This window comes from Pongo pygmaeus, chromosome 10 (genome assembly GCF_028885625.2).
Source record: "Pongo pygmaeus isolate AG05252 chromosome 10, NHGRI_mPonPyg2-v2.0_pri, whole genome shotgun sequence".
Lineage (NCBI taxonomy): Eukaryota > Metazoa > Chordata > Mammalia > Primates > Hominidae > Pongo > Pongo pygmaeus.
In genome coordinates this window covers 54623427-54647915 of record NC_072383.2, presented here as the reverse complement: position 1 = coordinate 54647915, position 24489 = coordinate 54623427, and the positions used below count along the sequence as shown (strand labels likewise).

At 39.6% G+C, this 24489-nt stretch overlaps 1 pseudogene; it reads right to left on the bottom strand.

Annotated features, from left to right (window-relative positions):
- LOC129010722 (14-3-3 protein theta-like) overlaps positions 1-23315 on the bottom strand; it is a 37294-nt pseudogene extending 13979 nt beyond the window's left edge.
- Positions 23316-24489: the final 1174 nt, after the last annotated feature.

The window sequence follows — 24489 nt, the reverse complement described above, 5'->3', positions numbered from 1 at the left end:
TTGTAGAGATGTGATTTTGCCATGTCCACCAGGCTGATCTCAAAACTCCTGAGCTCAAGCATTCACCAACCTTGACCTCCCAAAGTTCTGGGATTACAGGCATGAGTCACTGTGCCCTGCCAGGACTTACATATCACCTCTTTTATTGAAGTCTTTTTTTACCATATGTATGTACTTTTAATTAAAAATTTTAAATTAATATTTTAAAATAAATAAATACATATTTTTAATGTGACCAGAAATTTGATTTCTAGGTATATACTAGAGAATCACTTGTATATATTTACAATGAGGCATTTAGGAGGATGTTCATTGTAGCATGGTTCTTAGTAATGAAAAATGGAAAACAAGGGTTCATTAATCTAAAAAAGGTGTAAATTTAATAGAATATTATACAGCGGCTAAAAAGGACAAGATCTACATGTATTAATATGTGTAGATTGATAAACTATCTTGAATAAAAGGGGCATGCTGCAGAATATGAAAACAGAATATATTTTATGTTAAAAAAAATCAGGCCAGGTGTGGCTCATGCTTGTAATCCCAGTAGTTTGGGAGGCTAAAAAGGGCAGATCACCTGAGGTCAGGGTTTGAGACCAGCCTGGCCAACATGGTAAAATCTCATCTCTACTAAAAATACAAAAATTAGCCGGGTGTGGTGGCTCACACCTATAGTCCCAGCTACTCAGGAAGCCGAGGCATGAAAATCTCTTGAACCCAGGACAGAGGTTGAAGTGAGCTGAGATCATGCCACTGCACTCCAGCCTGGGCCACAGTGTGAGACTCGGTCACAAAAAAAAAAAAGAAGAAAAGAAAAGAAAATCAACTGTAGAAGATATGTGTAGTTTCTGTAATTCCTTACTGCTCAAGTCACAAGATTTTTTATTTCCCCAATTGCTCCTATAGATAATATCATTACAGCAAAACCTAAGATTTGTCTTTTTAGATGTATTTCAGATTTTTTGATTCAGGCAACTGACTGACACCACCTGGACTCATGGCTCATGACTCAACTGGTCCTGTGGGCCCACCCCCAGAGGCAGACTCAGTGCATGAGGACCATTTTCCACACCCCCATCATTATATCCCTAGACAATCAGTGACACCTATTCCCTAGTTTCCTGCCCACCAAACTCTCCTTAAAAATCCCTAACCTCTGAGCCTTTCAGAAGACTGATTTGAGAGATAATTCCAGTTCTACATGGCCAGCCTCATGTCAGTTAAACTCTTTCTTTACTGTAATACCACCACAGTCTCAGTGAACTGGTTTTGTCTGTGCAGTGGGCAGGAAGAGCCCATCAGGTGATGACACTGTGACTTAATCAATCCTATCCCTTCTTTACAAAGAATGTCCAAGGCAAAATATTTTAAGAAAGGCATATAAGTCAGGGAAGGACATGAAAGAGTATACCCAGGCATCTGGGGACAATGTCCAAGTACAAACTCAAAGGGACAAGAAATACAGACTGCTTCCTTACCAGATCTGAAGAGCTTCAAGAGGAGAGAGGTGTTAGTGCTGCCACTTGCCAGCCCAGTCTCATATCTCTCTCACTGACCCACCCTCTGCAACAGCCATGCTTAGAGACCTTTAGTTCCTTGAATATCCAAGTTCATTCCTATCCTTGTCTCTTCCTTTCACCCAGAATGCCTTTTCTCTTCTTACCTACCTGCATGGGCTAGAACTCAGTTCCTTTGTGAAGTCTTCTCTCTGCACCAAGAGAAGGTAAGTCACCCTGTCATTGGTGCCCCTGAGCACCTGGTATATCCCTGCATTTGTATTTATTGTATTTATTGTATAGCCATTACAGAATGTTTTCACCCACAGAACTGGGTTCAGATTCTGGCTCATTTGGCTGTGGAGAATTTTGTCTAACTCAGAGAGTTTCTGTAAGGAGTAAATAGAGCACTTGACACAGAATTGCCCTTAAATTAACTCTCTGATGTTCACTCTTTCCACATAGGAACCATGAGTCAGGTTTAGTGACTTAAGGTACTTAATAAGCAATTAATTCTTTAGTAACAGACCCATTCCCATCATTCCCATGTGGGGTATATTTTATATATTTTGTATATATAAAATATATATTCATATGCATATGTGTCTTATAGTAACATTACATCAGTTTTGAAACAGGTAGACATTTTAAAGGAACAGCAATAAGAATAAATCTAAGTCCTAATATCTCCTTTGCATTCCCTAATGAATTATCTTATGCATTTGCAAGATTTGGACATTCCACTTCCAAAGGCCCTCATTTCAGATGACATCAGTAAGAATGAAACCCAGGCCTATCACTCAGGAGTACACTCCTTCAGCAATGGTCAAGTCTTCCTCAGCAGTGAGGCTCTTGCCTCAGGTTGTCACAAAGAGCTTCTACACCATACTTAGAAATGCAGTAGCTACCATCAAACACAGATATTCTCCCATCTGGGCTAGAAACATTGATTACTCTTCCTTTGGCCTTTCTGATTAGGGGATGAAAGTTCTGTGTCACCTCAATGAGTCCAATCAAGTTAATATTCAAGATCTTTAAGAGGTAAGGTGCAGTCACTCACACCTGTCATCTCAACACTTTGGGAGACCAAAGCAAGAGGATTGTTTGAGGCCACGAGTTTGAGACAAGCCTGGGCAGCATAGAAAGACCCTATCTCTACAAAAAAAAATTTTTTTAATTAGCTGGGCATGATGGTGTGCACCTATAGTCCAGGCTACTCAGGAGCTTGAGGCAAGAGAATTGCTGGAGCCCAAGAGGTCTAGGCTACAGTGAGCCATGATTGTGCCACTGCACTCCAGTCTGGGTGACAGAGTGAGATCCTGTCTCTCAAAAGTATATTGAAATAGGGCCGAGTGCAGTAGCTCATGCCTGTAATCCCGGCACTTTGGGAGGCTGAGGAGGGTGGATCATTTGAGGTCAGGAGTTTGAGACCAGCCTAGTGAACATGGTGAAACTCCATCTCTACTAAAAATACAAAAATTAGCTGGGCATGGTGGTATGTGCCTGTAATCCCAGCTACTTTGGGAGGCTGAGGCAAGGTAATCACTTGAACATGGGGGGTGGAGGTTGCAGTGAGCTGAGATTGCACTACAGTACTCAAGCCTGGGCAACAGAGCAAGACTCAGTCTCTCTCTCTCTCTCTCTCTCTCTCTCTCTCTCTCTCTCTCTGTGTGTATATATATATATATATATATATACTCTGTTTTCCAGAGAAATGGGGAATATATATATATATCTAGACAGAGAGAGAGAGAGAAATGAAAATACTTCATTATGGGATAAAGGATAGGAAAACTGTAGAGGTGTCAATTAATGTAATTCCTTAAGAAGATCATTTGGCAACAGTCTCCAAAAGCCTTAACTATTTTACCCTTTGAATTTATAATTTTACTCCTTGGAATTTATAGTAAGGAAATAATACAAGTGGAGAAGAAGCCTTTTACACAAAATGGTTCTTTGTAAGTTCACACAGAGAACTTACAAAGAACTACAAGGCAAGAATAATAAATTCTGAAAAAGAATAAGAGGAGCTTGCCTTGTCATATATCAAAACTATAAAGCTATAGGTACTAAAACTGTGCTGTGCTGGCACTGAAATTTCCACATTTCTCTGGAAAACCGAATAGAGAGCACCAAAATACAACCAAATATATACTATATGGGATAGGTGTGTTATAAAAACTGGTCTTTTAAATCAGTAAGGAAAATACTGGCTTTTCAATAAATGCTGTTGATAGAATTGGCTATACAATTGGAAGCAAAACAAATTAGATCCCTGTCTCACATCATGAACAAATATAACTTATTTGTAGATTATAATTAGAATTGTTTTACATTCATATGAGTATTAAAAGAACATATAGGAGAATAGTTTTATTATCCTTGGAGTACAGAAATATTGGGGGAACCCACTCCCAATATTTCAATGTAGGTTCTTTCTATTTTCCATAAGTGTCAGCCAGCTGAGAAATAAAGAGAAAGAGTACAAAGAGAGGAATTTTACAGCTGGGCTGCCAGGGATGACATCACATATTGGTAGGACCAAGATGCCCGCCTGAGCCTCAAAACCAGCAAGTTTTTATTAAGGGTTTCAAAAGGGGAGGGTGTGTAAGAACAGGGAGTAGGTACAAAGATCAATGCTTCAAAGGGCAAAAAACAGAACTACTAATAAGGGTCTAACAAAGATCACATGCTTCTGAGGAAACAGGACAAAAGGCAAAAGAAGAACTACTGATAAGGGTCCAACAACGATCACAAAGCAAAGGGCAAAAGTAGAACTACTGATAAGGTGCATGTATTGTTCATGTTCAGTGGTGCATATATTGTCTTGATACGTTCAGTGGTGCATGTATTGTCTTGATAAACATCCTAAACAACAGAAAACAGGGTTTGAGAGCAGAGAACCCATCTGACCACAAATTTACCAGGGTGGAGTTTTCCCCACCCTAGTAAGCCTGAGAGTACTGCAGGAGACCAGGGCATATCTCAGTCCTTATCTCAACTGCATAAGACAGACATTCCCAGAGCAGCCATTTATAGACCTCCCCCCAGGAATGCATTCCTTTCCCAGGGTATTAATATTAATATTCCTTGCTAGGAAAAGAATTTAGCGATATCTCTCCTATTTGCACGTCCATTTATAGGCTCTCTGCAAGAAGAAAAATATGCAGCCAGGCACGGTGGCTCACGCCTGTAATCCCAGCACTTTGGGAGGCCAAGGCAGGTGGATCACGAGGTCAACAGATCGAGACCATCCTGGTCAACATGGTGAAATCCCATCTCTACTAAATATACAAAAAATTAGCCGGACGTGGTGGCAGTCACCTGTAGTCCCAGCTACTGGGGAGGCTGAGGCAGGAGAATGGCATGAACCCAGGAGGCATAGCTTGCAGTGAGCCAAGATCGCACCACTGCACTCCAGCCTGGGTGACAGAGCGAGACTCCATCTCAAACAAACAAAAAAAAAACCAAAGAAGAAAAATGTGACTCTTTTTTTCCTGACCCAATAAGCAGTCAGACCTCATGGTTGTCTTCCCTTGTTCCCTAAAAATCGCTGTTATTCTGTTCTTTTTCAAGGTGCACTGATTTCATATTGTTTAAACACATATGTTTTACAATCAATCTGTACAGTTAGCGCAATTATCACAGTGGTCCTGAGGTGACGTACATCCTCAGCTTATGAAGATAACAGGATTAAGAGATTAAAGACAGGCATAAGAAGTTATAAAGGTATTATTTGGGAACTGATAAATGTCCATATTAAAATGAAATCTTCATAATTTATGTTATTCTGCCATGGCTCCAGCTGGTCCCTTCATTTGGGGTCCCTGACTTCCCACAACATAGAAAGCCTTTTCAAGCATTACACAAAAACCTAAATGAAACAAAGGTAATGATTTATAGACTTGAATAAAAATTAAAAACCTCTTTATTACCAAAAAGCATTTTAAAGAAATTAAAAGATGATTCAACAGAGTGCCAAGACAATTCAATAGGGGAAGAATTTTTTTCCAAATTGTGTTAAGACAATCGTATATCCATGTGTAAATAAAAAAAATGAAATTGCACTCCCTATATCACACCACATATAAAATATTAACCCAAAAAAATGAAAGTCCTAAATATAAGAGCTATAACCATAAAATCCTTAGAAGAAAAAGTAGATGTAGATCTTTGTGACTTTGGATTAGACAGTAGTTTCTTAGGTATGACTCTGGTACAAGCCATCAGAGAAAAAAATAGATAAATTGGACTTCACTAAGATAACAAATCTTGTGCTTCAAAGGACACTAGCAAGAAAATGAAACAACTCACAGAATGAAGAAGAATATTGCAAGTCATATCTCTCACAGGGATCTAACATCCAGAATATATACTTTTTACAACTCAATAATAACAAGACAAATAGCTCAATTTAAAAATGAGCAAAGGATTTGAATAGACATTTCTCCAAAGAAGATCTAAAAATGACCAATAATCACATGAAAAAATGCTCAACATCATTAGTCATTAGAGAAATGCCAATCAAATCAACTATGACATATCACTTCACATCCAGTAGGATGGCTAATATGAAGACGACAGAAAATAACAAATGTTGGTAAAAATGTAAAGAAATTGGGACCCTCATACATTGCTCATGGGACTGTAAAATGTTTCAGCCACTTTGGAGAAGAGTTGGGCAGTTCCTCTAAAAACTTAAATATAGAGTTGTATATGACCCAGTAATCCCATTCCTAAGTATATACCCAAAAGAAATTAAAACATATTCACTTGTATATAAATTAAAATATATGTCCACTTACATAAAAAAAAACTTGTATATGAATATTCATAATATTAGTCATAATAGCCAAAAAGTGGAAATAACCTAAATGTCCATCAACAGATGAATGGACAAAATGTGGTATATCCATACAATGGAATATTACTCAGCCATAGAAAGGAAGGGAATAATCTTTTTAAAGCACCCAGATTCATACAGCAAGTTATTAGAGCCCTTTAAAGAGACTAAAACTCCCACACAATAATAGTGGGAGACTTCAACACTAAACTGACAGTATTAGACAGATCATTGAGGCAGAAAGTTAACAAAGATATCCAGGACCTGAACTCAGCAGTGGATCAAATGGACCTGATAGACATCTACAGAACTCTCCACCTAAAAACAATAGGATATGCATTCATCTCATCACCACATGGCCCATATTCTAAAATCAACCACATAATCAGATACCAACATTCCTCAGCAAATGCAAAAAAAAAAAAAACTGAAATCATAACAACCACTCTCTTGGACCACAGAGCAATCAAATTAGAAATCAAGACTAAGAAATTCACTCAAAATCATACAATTACTTGGAAATTTAATAAACTGCTCCTGAATGACTTTTGTTTAATAAAATTAAGGAAGAAATAAAGAAATTCTCTGAAATTAATAAGAACAAAAATACAATATACCAGAATCTTTGGGACACAGCTAAGGCAGTGTTAGGAAGGAAATTTATAGCACTAAATGCCCACATCAAAAACTTAGAAAGATCTCAATTTAACACCTAACATCACAACTAAAAGAACTAAAGAACCAAGAGCAAACCAACTTCAAAGCTAGCAGAAGACAAGAAATAACCAAAATCAGATCTGAACTGAAGGAGATTGAGACCAAAAAAACATCCAAAAGATCAACAAATCCAGGACCTGATTTTTTGAAAAAAATTAATAAAATAGAACACTAGCTAGGCTATTAAGAAAGAAAAGAAAGAAGATCTAAGTAAACACAATTAGAAACAACAAAGGGGATATTACTGCTGGCCTCACAGAAATAAAAATAACCATCAGATAATATAATAAACACCTGTGTGCACACAAACTAGAAAATCTAGAAGAAACTGATAAATTCCTGGACACATACACCCTCCCAAAACTAAGCCTGGAAGAAATTGAATCCCTGAACAGAACAATAATGAGCTCTGAATTTGAATCAGTAATAAATAGCCTACCAACCAAAAAAAAAAAGCTCAGGACCAGATGGATTCACAACTGAATTCTATCAGATGTACACAGAAGAGCTGGTACCATTCCTACTGAAACTATTCCAAGAAGCTGAGGAGGAGGAACTCCTCCCTAACCAATTCCAGCATCATCCTGATATCAAAACCTGGCAGATACATGACAAAAAAAAAACAAAAAAACTTGAGGCCAATATCCTTGATGAACATCAATGCAAAAATCCTCAACAAGATACTGGCAAACTAAATCAAGCAGCACATCAAAAAGCTAATCTACCACAATCAAGTAGTCTTTGTTCCTGGGATGTAAGGTTGGTTCAACATATGCAAATCAATAAATGTGATTCATTACATAAACAGAACTAAAGACAAAAGCCACATGATTATTGCAATAGATGCAGAAAAGGCTTTCGATAAAATTCAACACCCTTCATGTTAAAAGCTCTCAATAAACAAGGTATTGAAGGAGCATATCTAAAAATAATAAGAGTCATCTATGATAAACCCACAGCCAACTTCATACTGAATGGGGAAAAGCTGGAAGCATTCCCCTTGAACACTGACACAAGACAAGGATGTCCTCTGTCATCACTCCTGCTCAACACAGTATTAGCAGTCCAGGCCAGAGCAATCAGGCAAGAGAGAGAAATAAAGTGCATCCAAATAGGAAGAGAAGAAATCAAACTATCCCTGTTTGCAGATGACATAATTCTATAGCTAGAAAACTCCATAGTCTCAACCCAAAAGCTCCTTCAGCCAATAAGCAACTTCAGCAAAGTCTCAAGAAACAAATTCAACATATAAAAATCACTACTGGCCAGCTGCGGTGGCTCATCCCTGTAATCCCAGCACTTTGGGAGGTGGAGGCAGGCAGGTCACCTGAGGTCAGGAGTTCAAGACCAGCCTGGCCAACATGGTGAAACCCCATCTCTACTGAAAATACAAAAATTAGCTGGGTGTGCTGGCTCACACCTGTGATCCCAGCTACTTGGGAGGCTTAGGCATGAGAATCATTTGAACCCAGGAGGCGGAGGTTGCAGTGAGCTGAGATTGCCCCACTGCACTCCAGCCTGGGTGACAGAGTGAGACCCTGTCTCAAAAAACATATATATAAATAAAAAATCGTGACCATTCCTATAAACCAACAACAGCTAAGCCAAGAGCCAAATCAGGAACACAATCCCATTCACAATTGCCACAAAAAGAATAAAATAAAATACCCAGAAATAAGCTAACCAGGGAAGTGAAAAATCTCTGCAAGGAGAACTACAAAACACTGCTGAGAAAATCAGAGATGACACAAACAAATAGAGAAACACTCCATGCTCTTAAATAAGATAAATCAATTTCAATAAATGGCCATACTGGCCAAAGCAATTTAGAGATTCAATGTTATTCATATTAAACTACAGATGACATTCTTTACAGAACTCGAAAAAACTATTTTGAAATTCACATGGAACCCAAAAAGAAACCAAATAACCAAGGCAATCCTAAGCAAAAAAAAACAAAAACAAAAACAAACAAAAAAACATGAAACTGGAGGCATCATATTATCCAACTTCAAACTATATTACAGGGCGACAGTAACCAAAACAGCATGATATTGGTACAAAAACAGACATATAGACCAATGGAACAGAGTATAGAGCCCAGAAGTAATGTCACATACCTACAACTATCTGATCTTCGACAAACCTGACAAAAACAAGCAATGGAGGAAGGATTCCCTAATCAATAAATGGTGCTGGGATAACTGGCTAGCCATATGCAGAATTGAAACTGGACCCTTTCCTTATGCCATATATAAAAATCAACTCAAGACAGATTAAAGATTTAAGTGTAAAACTTAAAACTATAGGCTGGGTGCGGCAGCTCACGCCTGTAATCCCAGCACTTTGAGAAGCTGAGGCAGGCAGATCACAAGGTCAAGAGATTGAGACCATCCTGGCCAACATGGTGAAACCCCATCTCTACTAAAAAATACAAAAATTAGCTAGGCATGGTGGCACATGCCTGTAGTCCCAGCTACTCGGGAGACTGAGGCAGAAGAATCGCTTAAACCGAGGAGGCAGAGGTTGCAGTGAGCCGAGATCATCCCACTGCACTCCAGCCTGGGTGAAAGAGTGAGACTTCATCAAAAAAAAAAGAAAAAAAAAAAAAAAAAAAAAAAAAAAAAAAAAAAGGTCTAATATCCAGCATCTTTAATGACCTTAAACAAATTTACAAGAAAAAAAATTGAAAACTGGGCAAAGGACATAAACAGACACTTTTCAAAAAAAGACATATATACGGCCAAAAATCATATGAAAAAAAACCTCAACATCACTGATCATTAGAGAAATGCAATCAAAACCCCAATGAGATACGATACCATCTCACAGCAGTCAGAATGGCCAGTATTAAAACGTCAAAAAATGGCCAGGCATGGTGGTTCACGCCTGTAATCCTAGCACTTTGGGAAGCTGAGATGGGAGGATCGCTTCAGACCAAGAGTTCAAGACCAGCCTGGTCAACATAGTGAGACCCCCATCTCCATTTATTATGTAAAATTTTAAAAGAAAAGAAAATAAAAAAAAGAAAAAGTCAAAACACAACAGGTGCTGGCAAGGTTGCAAAGAAAAAAGGAACACTTATCCACTGTTGGTAGGAGTGTAAATTAGTACAACCATTGTGGAAAGCAGTGTGGTGATTCCTCAAAGAGCTGAAAACGGAACTACCATTCAACCCAGCAATCCCATTACTGGGTGTATATCCAAAGGAATATAAGTTATGCCATCATAAAGACACATGCACATGCATGTTCATTGCAGCACTATTCATAATAGCAAATACATGGAATCAACCTAAATGCCCATCAATGGTAGACTGGATAAAGAAAATGTGATACATACACACCATGGAATACTATGCAGCTATAAAAAAAGAGTGAGATCATGTCCTTTGTAGGAACGTAAATGGAACTGGAGGCCATTATCCTTAGCAAACTAATGCAGGAACAGAAAGCCAAATACCACATGTTCTCACTTATAAGTGGGAGCTAAATGATGAAAACGCATGGACACATAGAGGGGAACAACAGACATTAGGGCCTGTGAGAGGGTGGATGGTGGGAGAAGGGAGAGGATCAGGAAAAATAACTAATGAGTACAAGGTTTAATATCTGGGGGATAAAATAATCTATACAACAAACCCCCATGACACAAGTTTACCTATATGATAAATGTGCACATGTAGCCCTGAACTTAAAATAAATGTTTAAAAAAAAAAAAAAAAGAAAACCTAGGATATGCAATCGATCTTAACAATAGTTATTACTAGGTTGCAGGATTTCCTTTAACTTTTATTTTGTTTTTTATACTTATCTGATATGGTTTGGCTCTGTGTCCCCACCCAAATCTTCATCTCCAATTGTAATCCCCATATGTCAAAGGAGGGTTCTGTAATGCCCAAGTGTTGAGGAAGGGAGGTGATTTGATCATAGGGGCAGTTTCCCCCATGCTGTTCTCATGATAATGAGGGAATTCTCACAAGATCTGATGGTTTTAAAAGTATGGCATTTCCTCACTCACTCACTTTTCTCTCCTGCTGCCTATGCTTGCTTCCCCCTTCGCATTCCACCATGATTGTAAGTTTCCTGAGGCCTCCCTAGCCATGTGGAACTGTGAGTCAATTAAACCTCTTTCCTTTATAAATTACCCAGTCTCAGGTATTATCTTTACAGCAGTGTGAAAATGGACAAATACATTATCTATAGTCTTCACAATTTCTACAATGAGTTAGCTTTTATAATCAGAGAAAAATAAACATATTTTAGAACAACTTGATATTAGTCCAGAATATGCATGATTTATATTATTCTATGAAAAAAAAATGCCAAGTGCCAGATATTTGTGTCATATAACCCCCTCTCGATAGATTTTGCCCCTCCTACTTTGATGTGCTCACATTGTGTCTGCTGAGTGGATAGTGGGCCATATGTTCCCATCCCTTTGACCACAGTTTATCAGATAGAGGTAGAATTGATCCCGGTTAGCCTATTGTAGTATCTGGAAATTGGAATTGGGACTCAGAGCCTCTTGTTAATTCTCTGCTGAGTTCTTGAACTAGGAGATCAAGTAGGGATAGGGTACACATTTTCTTTATGATTATTATTGTTATTATAATACTTTAAGTTCTAGGGTACATGTGCATAACATGCAGATTTGTTACATAGGTATACATATGCCATGTTGGTTTGCTGCACCCATTAACTCATCATTTACATTAGGTATATCTCCTAATGGTATCCCTCCCCCAGCCCCCCACCCCCCAACAGGCCCCAGTGTGTGATGTTCCCCTCCTTGTATCCATGTGTTCTCATTGTTCAATTCCCACTTATGAGTGAGAACATGCAGTGTTTGGTTTTCTGTCCTTGTGATATTTTGCTGGGAATGATGGTTTCCAGCTTCATCCATGCCCCTGCAAAGGACATGAACTCATCCTTTTTTATGGCTGCATAGTATTCCATGGTGTATATGTGCCACAATTTCTTTATCCAGTCTATTATTGATGGACATTTGGGTTGGTTCCAAGTCTTTGCTATTGTGAATAGTGCCACAATAAACATACATGTGCATGTGTCTTTATAGTAGCATGATTTATCATCCTTTGGGTGTATACCCAGGAATTAGATTGCTGGGTCAAATGGTATTTCTAGTTCTAGATCCTTGAGGAATCATCACACTGCCTTCCACAATGATTGAACCAACTTACACTCCCACCAACAGTGTAAAAGCATTCCTATTTCTCCACATTCTCTTCAGCATCTGTTGTTTCCTTACTTTTTAATGATCGCCATTCTAACTGGCATGAGATGCTATCTCATTGTGGTTTTGATTTGCATTTCTCTAATGACCAGTGATGAGGAGCTTTTCTTCATATGTCTGTTGGCTGCATAAACATCTTCTTTTGAGAAGTGTCTGTTCATATCCTTTGCCCACTTTTTGATGGGGTTGTTTTTTTCTTGCAAATTTGTTTAAGTTCTTTGTGATTCTGGATATTAGCCCTTTGTCAGATGGATAGATTGCAAAAATTTTCTCCCATTCTGTAGGTTGCCTGTTCTCTCTGTTTCTTTTGCTATGCAGATGTTCTTTAGTTTAATTAGATCCCATTTATCTATTTTGGTTTTTGTTGCCATTGCTTTTAGTGTTTTAGCCATGAAGTCCTTGCCCATGCCTATGTCCTGAATGGTATTGACTAGGTTTTCTTCTAGGGTTTTTATGGTTTTAGGTCTTACATTTAAGGCTTTAATCCACCTTGAGTTAATTTTTGTGTAAGGTGTAAGGGAGGGATCCAGTTTCAGCTTTCTACATATGGCTAGCGAGTTTTCCCAGCACTAATTATTAAATAGCGAATCCTTTCCCCATTGCTTGTTTTTGTCAGGTTTGTCAAAGATCAGATGGTTGTAGATGTGTGGTGTTACTTCTGAGGCCTTTGTTCTGTTCCATTGGTCTATATCTCTGTTTTGGTACCAATACCATGCTGTTTTGGTTACTGTAGCCTTGTAGTGTAGTTTGAAGTCAGGTAGCATGATGCCTCCAGCTTTGTTCTTTTTGCTTAGGATTATCTTGGCTATGCAGGCTCCTTTTTGGTTCCATATGAAATTTAAAGTAGTTTTTTCCAATTCTGTAAAGAAAGTCAGTGGTAGCTTGATGGGGATAGCATTGAATCTATAAATTATCTTGGGCAGTATGGCCATTTTCATGATACTGATTCTTCAGATAGGGTAGACGTTTTCAACCACATGTATATAAATAAGGAATTCAGTCTTCATAGAAAAATAAGATCAGTATAGAAGACAAAGAACTTCTGGTTCAGAACTCAGACCTACATAAAGAAGTGTCATGCAGGAAGGCTTACATGGAAAAAGCAAAAAATAAAATAAAATAAAATAAAATTGAAAATACATAAAGAAGAGAAGAGCATCAGAAAAGGGATAAGTGAAAGTAAAATAAATAATTTTATTCTTAACTGATGTAACAGTTTGTTCAAAATAATAATAGCAACAATGTATTTGATTTTACATACACACATACACACACATACATTATACTCCCATACCTGTGGTTTCCCCATTAGTGGATTCAACCAACTGTGGATCAAAAATACTCACACACAAAAAAGAAGGCCAGGCACAGTGGCTCATACCTGTAATCTCAAGCACTTTGGGAGGCCAGTGTGGGAGGATCACTTGAGGCTAGGAGTTCAAGACCACCCTGAGCAACACAGCAAGTCCCAGTCTCTACAAAATAAAAAGTTAGCTAGGTGTGGTGGTGCACCCCTGTAGTCCCAGCTACTTGAAAAGCTGAGGTGGGAGGATCCTTTAAGCTCAGGAGTCTGAGACTAAAGTAAGCCATGATCATGACACTGCACTCCAGCCTGGATGACAGAGCAAGACCTTGACTGAAAAAATTGTTTTTCAAAAAAATTAAAAATAACAATGCAGCAATAAAAATAACACAGATTTTAAAACAGTACAGTATAATAATTTACAGGAGGATAAAATACAGGAGGATGTACATAGGCTATATGCAAAAACTATGCCATTTTGTATAAAAGATTTGAGCATCTGCAGATTTTGGTATTGGCCAGGGGTCCTGGAAACCATCTCCTGTGGTTACTGAGGGATGATTGTGTGTGTGGGGGGGTGTGCATGTATGTGTGTCTACATAAATATACACATATATATACATATATACAGAACATATATGTATAAGTGAAATGAATGACAGCAATGATTCAGAGAGGACAGGAGAGAGGAATTAGAATTATTTTGTTATTATTTTGTTATTTTGTTACACTACCCATGAAGTGGTATAGTGTTATTTGAAAGTGGACTTGGATTAATTGTAAATATACATTGCAAACTCTAGGGCAAACACTAAACTAAAAAATTTTAAGACCGGGCATGGTGGCTCATGCCTGTAATCCCAACACTTTGGGAGGCTGAGGCAGGTGGATCACGAGGTCAAGAGATTGAGACCATCCCGGCCAACATAGCGAAAACCCTGTCTCTACTAAAAATACAAAAAATTAGCCAGGTATGGTGGCAGGCACCTGTAGTCCCAGCTACTAGGGAAGTTGAGGCAGGAGAATGGCATGAACCCAGGAGGCAGAGCTTGCAGTGAGCTGAGATCGTGCTACTGCACTCCAGCCTGGGTGACAGAGCAAGACACCATCTCAAAACAAAAAAAAGTTTAAAAAGAAGTACAACTGATACGCTTAAAAAGGAGAAAAAAAATAGAGTCACATAAAATGCTTAATTAAAACCATGAAAGACAGAAAAAACAATAGAAGACAAAAATAGGAACAAAGAACAAGAGCAACAAAGAGAAAACAGCAAAAAAGATGATAGATACTAATTCAATTACGTCAATTATCACTTTGAATGTCAATAGTCTAAACAGACCAATTAATTAACAGAGTTTGTCTGAGGAAATCAAAAAACAGGACCCAACCCGTAGTCTGTCTACAAGAAACCCACTTTTTATATAAAAACATATATAAATTAAAAGTAAATTGGGCCAAGCGTGGTGGCTCACACCTGTAATCCCAACACTTTGGAAGGCCAAGGTGGGCAGATCCCCTGAGGTCAGGAGTTTGAGACCAGCCTGGCCAACATGGCGAAACCCCGTCTCTACCAAAAATATAAAAAATTAGCCAGGTGTGTTGGCACATGACTGTAATCCCAGCTACTTGGGAGGCTGAAGCAGGAGAATTGCTTGAACCTGGGAGGTGGAGGTTGCAGTGAGTGGAGATAGTGCCACTGCACACCAGCCTGGGCAACAGAGCAAGACTCCATCTCAAAAAAAAAAAAAAAAAAAAAATTAGCTGGGGATGCTGGTGCCTGCCTGTAGTCCCAGCTACTTGGGAGGCTGAGGCATGAGAATTGCTTCAACCCAGGAGGCAGAGGTTGCAGTGATCTGAAATTGTGCCACTGCACTCCAGCCTGGGTGACAGCATGAGACTCTGTCTCAAAAAAAAAAAAAAAAAAAAAAAGAAAGAAAAGAAAAGAAAAAGTACAAGAAAAAAAGAAACTATCAACAGAGTAAACAGACAACCTACAGAATGGGAGAAAAGTTTTGCAAACTATGCATCTGGCAAAGATCTAATATCTGGCACCTATAAGAAACTTAAACCAATTTACAAGGGAAAAAAAAAACATTAAAAAGTGGACAAAGGACATGAAAAGACACTTTTCAAAAGAAGACATAACATGTGGCCAAAAAGCATATGAAAAAAAAGCTCAGCATCACTGATCATTAGAGAAATGGAAATCAAAACCACAATGAGATACCATTTCACACCAGTCTGAATGGCTAGTATTAAAAAGTCAAAAAATAACAGATGCTGGGAAGGTTGTAGAGAAAAAGAAACACTTATACACTGTTTGGAGTATAAATTAGTTCAACTATTACAGAAAACAGTGGGGCAATTCCTTAAAGACCTAAAGACAGAACTACCATTCAACCCAGAAATCCCATTACCGGGTATATACCCAAAGGAATATAAGTTACTCTATCATAAAGACACATACATGCATATGTTCATTCCAGCACTATTCACAATAGCAAAGACATGGAATCAACCTAAATGCCCATCAATGATAGAGTGGATAAAGAATGTGGAACATAAACACAATGGAATACTATGTAGCCATTCAAAAGAATGAGATCACGTCCTTTGCAGGGACATGGATGGAATTGGAGGTCATTATCCTTAGCAGACTAATGCAGGAACAGGAAACCAAATACTACATGTTCTCATTTATAAGTGGGAGCTAAATGATGAGAACACATGGATATATAGATGGGAACAATGGACACTGGGGTCTATCAGAGGGTGGAGGGTGGGGATAGGGAGAGTATCAAGAAAAATAACTAATGGGTACTAGGCTTAATACCTGGGTGATGAAATAATCCACACAACAAACCCCATGATACACGTTTACCTATGTAACAATCCTGCACGTGTACCCCAATCTTAAAATAAATGTTAAAAAAGAAACCTTTCTTCTTTTCTAATATAGGCATTTAGTGTTATAAATTTCTCTCTAAGCACGGCTTAGCCCCACTCTACAAACTTTAATGTACCACATTTTCATTTTCATTCAGTTGAAATATTTTCTAATTTTTCTTTGTATTTCTTTTTTAATCCATGCATGTATCATTTAGCCAAATATTTTGTAATTTTCCAACTACTAGGAGATTTTTTGGATACTTTTCTGTTATTTATTTCTAATTTAATTCCACTGTGGTCAGAGAACATACTTTTTAAGGTTTAGAAGATTTTCTTTCTTTCCCAAGGTGAAGGAGAGACCCCTGCCATGGGACTCTCCCTGATAGCCCTCGTAGGCCTGCACTACCTTCCACACTGGTAGTGGAAGAGGCAGGTGGTGAGCCTCCCTTGAGACAACTGCTTCATCATGGGCTGTGACTCGGGCTTCGGGAAGCTGCTGGCCAGACAGCAGGATACACAAAGCTTGAGGGTGCTGGCTATGTGACTGATGGAGAAGGAGGCAGAGCAGCTGAGGGGCCAGACTTCAGACAGGCTGGAGACGGTGACCCTGGACGTCACCAAGACAGAGAATATCACTGCAGCCACCCAGGGAGTGAAGGAGTGCATGGGGGACAGAGTATGGTGCAGGGGATTGATGGTGGGGGTGGTGGGGGAGCCTGTCCTTCAGACAAATTGCTTTGTCCCCAATGTCTTTGGTTAGCCAGATAATGTTCCAGGTACAAAATATTAGTAGTTAGCTTAGGCATATACTGGGGATGTGTTTTCATTGCTGACAGATACATTATGTATGATAACTGTTCTTAGGACTGACAAATACAAGCATTTTTATGAGAACAGTGAATGAATGCTTGGAATCAAGATTGCTCTGAAATATTCAGGTTGTGTGGTACATGTATATATCTGGGTAGAAGGAGGGAATGAATGAAAGATAGGGAGGTATAGATAGTAAAGGTATAGAAACTGGTATAGAAAGCAAACTGCAAGAACAGTGGCCCTCAAAAATCCAGGGCATGAAAATGCTAACTTAGTAAATAAGAGGTGCTTATTCTTTTTCACTCTTGTTTGGAGAAACTTACTTCACAAAAGGATTCTTAGCTGCATCCTTTAAAGCAGGAGGTAATTACACTGACTACATTTTATTTTGCTTTACTGAGGGTGGATCACTTGTGTAAATCAGTGTTTTCCAAGCTTACTTAATCATAAGATGAGAAAGACCTCATTAATCGAGGGGGATTCTTAATAAGTTTTATTATTCAAAAAGTACCCCTAGCTGAGTCTTAGTATGAGGCAATCAAATCACATCTATATTCTGATCACTAAGGCTTCCAAGCTTACTTAATCATAAGATGAGAAAGACCTCATTAATCGAGGGGGATTCTTAATAAGTTTTATTATTCAAAAAGTACCCCTAGCTGAGTCTTAGTATGAGGCAATCAAATCACATCTATATTCTGATCACTAAGGCATGGTCTGTGGTTTTCTGGGTGTTGTTTTCCTACCATCAGTTGTAAGCTAGAGGTTTTGAAGCAGTCCAGGTAATTGGCAGAAACTTTGTGAGCCTAACCAAGGACTGACTGTAAGACAAGAGCCAAATTTCAATGATTGCTGGAGAAACTCCAAAGCAGTCCATTTGGGGCCCTCTGGTGGCTGGGTGGGGGGTACACTCAGCAGGACAGCAGGACCAGCTGCAGCTGAGTTCCAACATGCCATTTTACACATTCCCTTGACTTATCATGGCAGATCTTGACTCTCATCTTTGCATCAATGTGGCACAGGCCTCAGGGCCAGCTGGCATCCTACACAAGTCCTCTGAGGGGTGAGGGACAGAAAACCCCACAGGGAGAGGCTGAAGCCAAAAGGTCTCCTAATCAGCCTGAGGCACCAGGAATAAACTTGAGGTCCAACAAAGTCAGGTCTTTTGTCCTATTGCCATGAGGAAGACTGCATACCAGGGAACTCATGGGTCATCTGATCAAAGGAAAAGAGAATTATTATAGGATATGGAGATGAAACGATTTCTTGATAGGCTCCAAGCAAAGCAGGGCTCTGTGAAAAGAGATCAACTCCAGGTCTGGATTACAAAATGGTCCCAAGGTCTTGTTTCATAGAAAGCACAGTTTAGATGTGAAATGTTTCCAGCAACCCCTATCTAAAGTTCTGCACCTGGGTTATATAATGAGGCTGCTTCTGTGTCAAAGTGACTCGGGCAAGAGTGGGATATTCATTTTTATGATATACTTTTTTTAGAGATAGGGTTTTGCTTTATTCAACAGACTGGTCTCAGACTTCTTGCCTCAAGCCATCCTCCCACCTTGGCCTCCCAAAGTGCTGGGATTATAGATGTGAGTCACCATACCTGGCCTCTTACAATAGAATTTTAAACACTGAAATTTTTGATAGTCCTTGCTTTTAGAGAACAAGATTTCTCAGTGAGTAAAAAGTCTATAGTCACTCAAAGAAAGAGGTCGTTAAGACACTTTACAGTTGCAGCGTGTCCTTCAAAAAACCCTTTGGCCAGCCAGAAAGATACTTTCTCTGTTCAAATTAATATTTACTTTCTCAAGGATCAGGGCAGGGCACGGAGGGGAGTGAGTGCAGGAGAGGGAGGTTGGTGAGCAGCACAAGGACTTACTTTCTTTAGAATTCAATCTGTAGTTATCTTGCATTTCCCTCCTGCACATATCCCTTCTGCTCCAAATTTTGAAAAGGAAATAGGGAATTAATATTCTCTCCCTGTTGTACCATAAAACCTAAAGTATAATAATAATAATAATAATAATAAAATAAATAAAATAAAATATTCTCTCCCTGACCCTGCTGTCCTCCCGTCCCCGGGGCCATGGGTCCAGGAATGACCAAAGGAAGTGAATATTTTAGCCCTGGGACTATTTCTGTTTGAGGAAAGTAAAATGTCTTCCTTTTGAGATTTGAGCAAGCAAAGCCTTCTTACAGCTCTTGACAGCAGCACAGATCTGTGGTTAAAACTCACAAGGAAACCACTTAATCTGTTTTTCTTAGGTTTCTGATTTACTTGGCAACAAACTAAGGCCAAAAAAAGGCCGGGAAAATGGAATCCCTTCTGTCTTTGCTCCCGCCTGGCTAGCTTTCTACCCACGTGGATTACACCCCTGGCATGCTCAAACAGCTGAAGATTCTCATGCCTCATAAATAAAACTGTGTGATAGTTTTTAATAAACAAAAACAAAATCTTTTTAAAATGTGGCTATCACTAATTCACTGAAAATTACTTGGCTACCATTAATTTGTTTTAACATAATTACTTATCACTTTTCATCTTGCAGGATCAGGAATTTGTTTCAGGTAATGATAACTAATCTATAATTTATTTTTAAATGCAATAATGTTTAGGAACAAATTTAATCAACTAATGAAGTTGATATATTCCAATTACACTCAAATCAGTGGTTTTTATTTTGCTATTGCCCTTATGATCTGGAGAAAATAATGTTTGAGAACCAAAAGAAATTTTGTGGATCCTTGAAAATTTCCTAGACACAGAGCCTACAGTAAGGTGGCCATGCTAGAAATGCTTCTTTATTTCTCTCCTCTTCCTCTCCCTTTTACAGGAATAAAACTCAGATGAAAAAGGACCTCTGCTATCTCAGATATAAATCGGACTAACTGACTAAAGATTGAAGAGTTTCACAAAGTCATAACTCTCCTTGTTTTCAGAAATAATCCCATTACACCTTGAGGACCTAAATCCCAACTTGCTGGTACTGGCAGCTTCCTAGGTTCACCTTGCCCAACTTTTTCCTCCTCTCTGAACCTAACCCTCTTTTTAAAGGCCATTCCCTCCTTGAACACCTCCATAATGATTCTGTTACAGTAGGTAGCTAGTCATACACGAGCAGGGCAGGAGAGGGCCACTCTCCAGCCCCCACCACCAGGAATGTCAGGCAATAATCAGGTGATGGTCAGGCAGTTGTTGCATTGTCTCTCTAAAAAATAATTGGTCACAGCCAGCACCAGCGAAAGCAGCCTCCCAATAGACAGAAACACCCAAAACTAGTAATTAGCAGCTTCCCAATAAGATCTCAGGATTAGGCAAGTAGGCTCAAGAATGCACCCTAAGAGGCAAAATGGCAGACAACTTTCCTCTAGGAACACTGGACTGGTAAGGGAAAAACACCTCAAATGAGCGTGCCTACAACTCCAGCAAACATGCTGCACATGTGGCCTCTCCCAAGTGCTAGCAGTCCACTGTGTATGCAGAGAGCCCACCCCAAGGGAAGAATCAGGAGAGAAGGACTGCAAGATCCCAGAGATATGCCAACATATAAAACTCAAGTCAAACCATGTGCTTGATCTCTCAAGTCGATGGTTGGCCCTCTTCCAAGTGTACTTTACTTCCTTTCATTCCTGCTCTAAAGCTTTGTAATAAACTTTCACTCCTGCTCTAAGACTTGCCTCAGTCTCTCCCTCTGCCTTATGCCCCTCAGTCGAATTCTTTCCTCTGAGGAGGCAAGAAATGAGGTTGCTGCAGACCCATATAGATTCACTGCCAGTAACATAAGTTGTTGCCGTGACTCAGATATGCTCTGCTGCTAACATACTTTGGTGCCACATGACTCATATCATTTCCTGGTGGTAAGACACCTCTATGCCTTTCCTTCTTTGGCTTGAAGCATTCAATCCCCGTACGTGGTTTCCTTTTTCCCTTTTGCTCTCCTGCTTACTAACAAACCCCCAGAATGATTCCTCTCAGCCACAAGTGGCTCTGCTCCTCCTAGTTGATCTCTCAGCTCACCTGATGGGTGGCTCATGGGGGTGGGAAGGACCTTGGGGTCCACATTGAGTAGGAGACACTAATGGTCCTCCAGGACAGGACGTGCACAAGAGTGGTAGGGCTAAAGCCTAAAACCATGCAATGTCTGGGGTCTTCTCTGCTTTTTCAACTAAAATCACCTCTTCCCAAGAACCCACACTGCCTTTTCTGTTTTCTCCATGTGTATTCTGAAATGGCCTCATGCACCCACTGGACTGTACACCCTGGGGGCAAGTCTGCCTCTTTACTTTCACTTCACATGCCATCTGACTTCTTAAACACACAATCCCTGTTATTTGTGCACCCACAGCTCTTGCTGCATCTGCATGGCCACAAAGACATGGGCTCCCTTGAGGATATCCCCTGAGATTTATACTTGATTTTACCCTACCAGCTTGGATGACCTCAAACTGTTCTCCTGTCTGCTGGCGCATTGCCAGGACAGACACTAACTGGAACCCCAGGTCTGCCAGCTCCTTATGACTTAACACATGCTTTTCATTCCTGTTATGCCCCAGGGCCAAGTTTTCCAGTGGCTCTTGAAGCAGTTTGTCTGCACAGGACCTCATTCTGTGGTCTTTTAAGGATCCCACGTACTTGCTTGTTTTGACTTTGCACCCTTTTGGAAGGAGGGGAAATTCTTTCTTTGCCATTTGTGATTTCTTACTCCAAGTCCCAAGTCCTCTGGTGGTTACTACTTTATGTCAAGAGGGCAAATAAATGTTGCCCTCAGGAATTCAAGGGCTGCTGTTTTTACAAACATATGAAGGCTTTCCACGAGTATTCTTCTCACTTCCTCCCACTTTCTCCAGTAGCCTCCATTTCTTTAATTACTTCCATGCCCTTCTCAATATGCATCAAGACCTCCAAGGTCATATTAGAAGGGAGGGAAGTCCAGCCCCCTTGAAGCAGTTAGCTAAAAAAAGAATATGGGAAATAGGAATCTGAGAAAAGAGGTTATCATTTTGTTGCTAGAATGCTCAAAATGAGAGTCACTATAAGGTCATAGAGATAAGGCTATAGGACAGCCTAAGGCTGCAGGTACAAGAGACCCATAGGACAAAGATGAAGGTTGGTCCCAGGCTAACAGATTACCATTAGAACACAGATGCAGGCAAGCTTAGGGGTACACAGTAAGACTGGTTCATTTCAGAACCCCAAGGATGAACAGGGGGCCCACTGTTCACTCCATTGTCTCCTCTGTTCTCAAGTGGGTAATTGTGATGAGACAGGACCACTGAGACCAGTTCATTCCAGAACCCTAAGGGTTAATGGGGGTTGCCCTATTCAGGATAGAAGGAAAGTAAAAGGATACACCTTCTTTTTCCTTTTTTTCCTTTTTTGTTCTTCTCTGTTTTGTCTTTGCAGATGGGTAATCGCATCATCATACCACAGGACACGTCCCTCAGATGCATCCCCCAAAACTGGAAAAGTTTGATTCCCCCAAACCTAAAAAAAAAAACAAAAAACAAACAAACAAACAAAAAACTCATTTTCCTTTGTAATACTGTTTGGCCTAAAAATGAACTGAGAGAAAATTATGAAAGTCAGCCTTAGAACCCAGTGCCCCTATGCAGGAAATCCTCAAATTAACCTCCTCAGTCTTTCATAACTGACTGCAGAATAAGGAGGACAGGTCTAAGAAAAAGAAAAAAAAAACAGGGACAAGGGGCAGGCTCAGCTATTGGCTGATTTACAAGCTCTCCAGTCCCCTCCAAGTTGTCCTCAGAATACCCTCCCAGGTAACTGCCATTGGTGTGGGGAGACAAGGCACCAGAAGGCAAACTTCCCCAATGGGATAAATGGGAAAAAAGCCCCTCATGGCTTGTTCCCTCTGCCACAAGCTCAGCCACTGGAATGGGACTACACTGAGGGCTGAAGGGCCCCTGGGACAAGATTCCAACCTTTGATGTCCTTGAGCTGAAAGGGCTCTCCACTCTGGCTGGCTTCCGAATCAGACATCGTCATCAACAGAACAAAGCCAAGGGCAACTCTGGAGACAGCAAGTAAAATTATAAATTTCCTTTTGGGTTCAAGACTTGCCTACTCTGTGCTAATCTCCTCTGAGCAGCTCTCCTCCAAATCCAGTCAGGTAATGGGGGCAAATGGCACCTCCTCCCTCCAAAAGAAAAGATTCACACCCCTTTGGGCAAAAATATACTTTCCAAGATGGGTGCTTACTTTGTATTTACCCAACCTTTGAATTCATCTTTCCATCTAGCCCAAGCTTGTACAACCCACAGCCCATAGGCCACATACAGCCAGGACAGCTTTGAATGTGGCCTAACACAAATTTGTAAAGTTTTTAAAAACATTATATTTTTGCTTTTTTTTTTTTTTCTTAGCTTATCAGCTATCATTAGTTTTAGTGTATTTTATGTGTGGCCCAAGACAATTCTTCTTCCAGTGTGGCCCAGGGAAACCAAAAGATTGGACACCTCTGCTCTAGCCCTATTTCTCCTGGGAAAGCTACCTAAATCTTTAACCAATAACTTCATCCTACACAGTCCTGCCTCAGGGGTTTAGACATAGCCCACACTAAATCGGACAAGCCTTAGCAAAAATCTAACTGAGCAGTCTCTTGAGGGGGGATAACTTCTACTGTACATAGATAACCTCTTATCTGCTCCCCCTTCACAGGACCCACACAGCAACATAGAGTACAAATCTTAACTTTCTAACAGAGGGAAAATGATTTGTTTTATTAAAAGATAAAGTAAAGAGGTATTTTTTGTAAGGAAGGTTATAAAGAAAAGAGGTTGTGTATGAAAAAGGATCTGGTATGGTAAATTATTGTCCTAAAGTAAAATAACTGGTTGTTTAAACAGAGGGATGCTTAGGACAAGTCAGAAAGTCCAGGGATGTCATAATTAGTCTGTGTGAGTCATGAAAAAGATTCTTGAAAGGGAATTTATGAAATAAATATTATACAGTTTTAAAAGTTATTAGGCCCTCTAAATGCTTCATAAACCACTGCTATTACTCTTAACTGTGCAACTTGCCTGCTCTAAAAGTAGGTAAAGCCTTGGGACATGCAGAGTTAGCCATGCCCCCAGCTATGCTGGAAAGAATCAGACTGTATCTGCACTTCTGTCTGGTGTCCTGGGTGCCACACCTAGTATATGATTAAAATTGC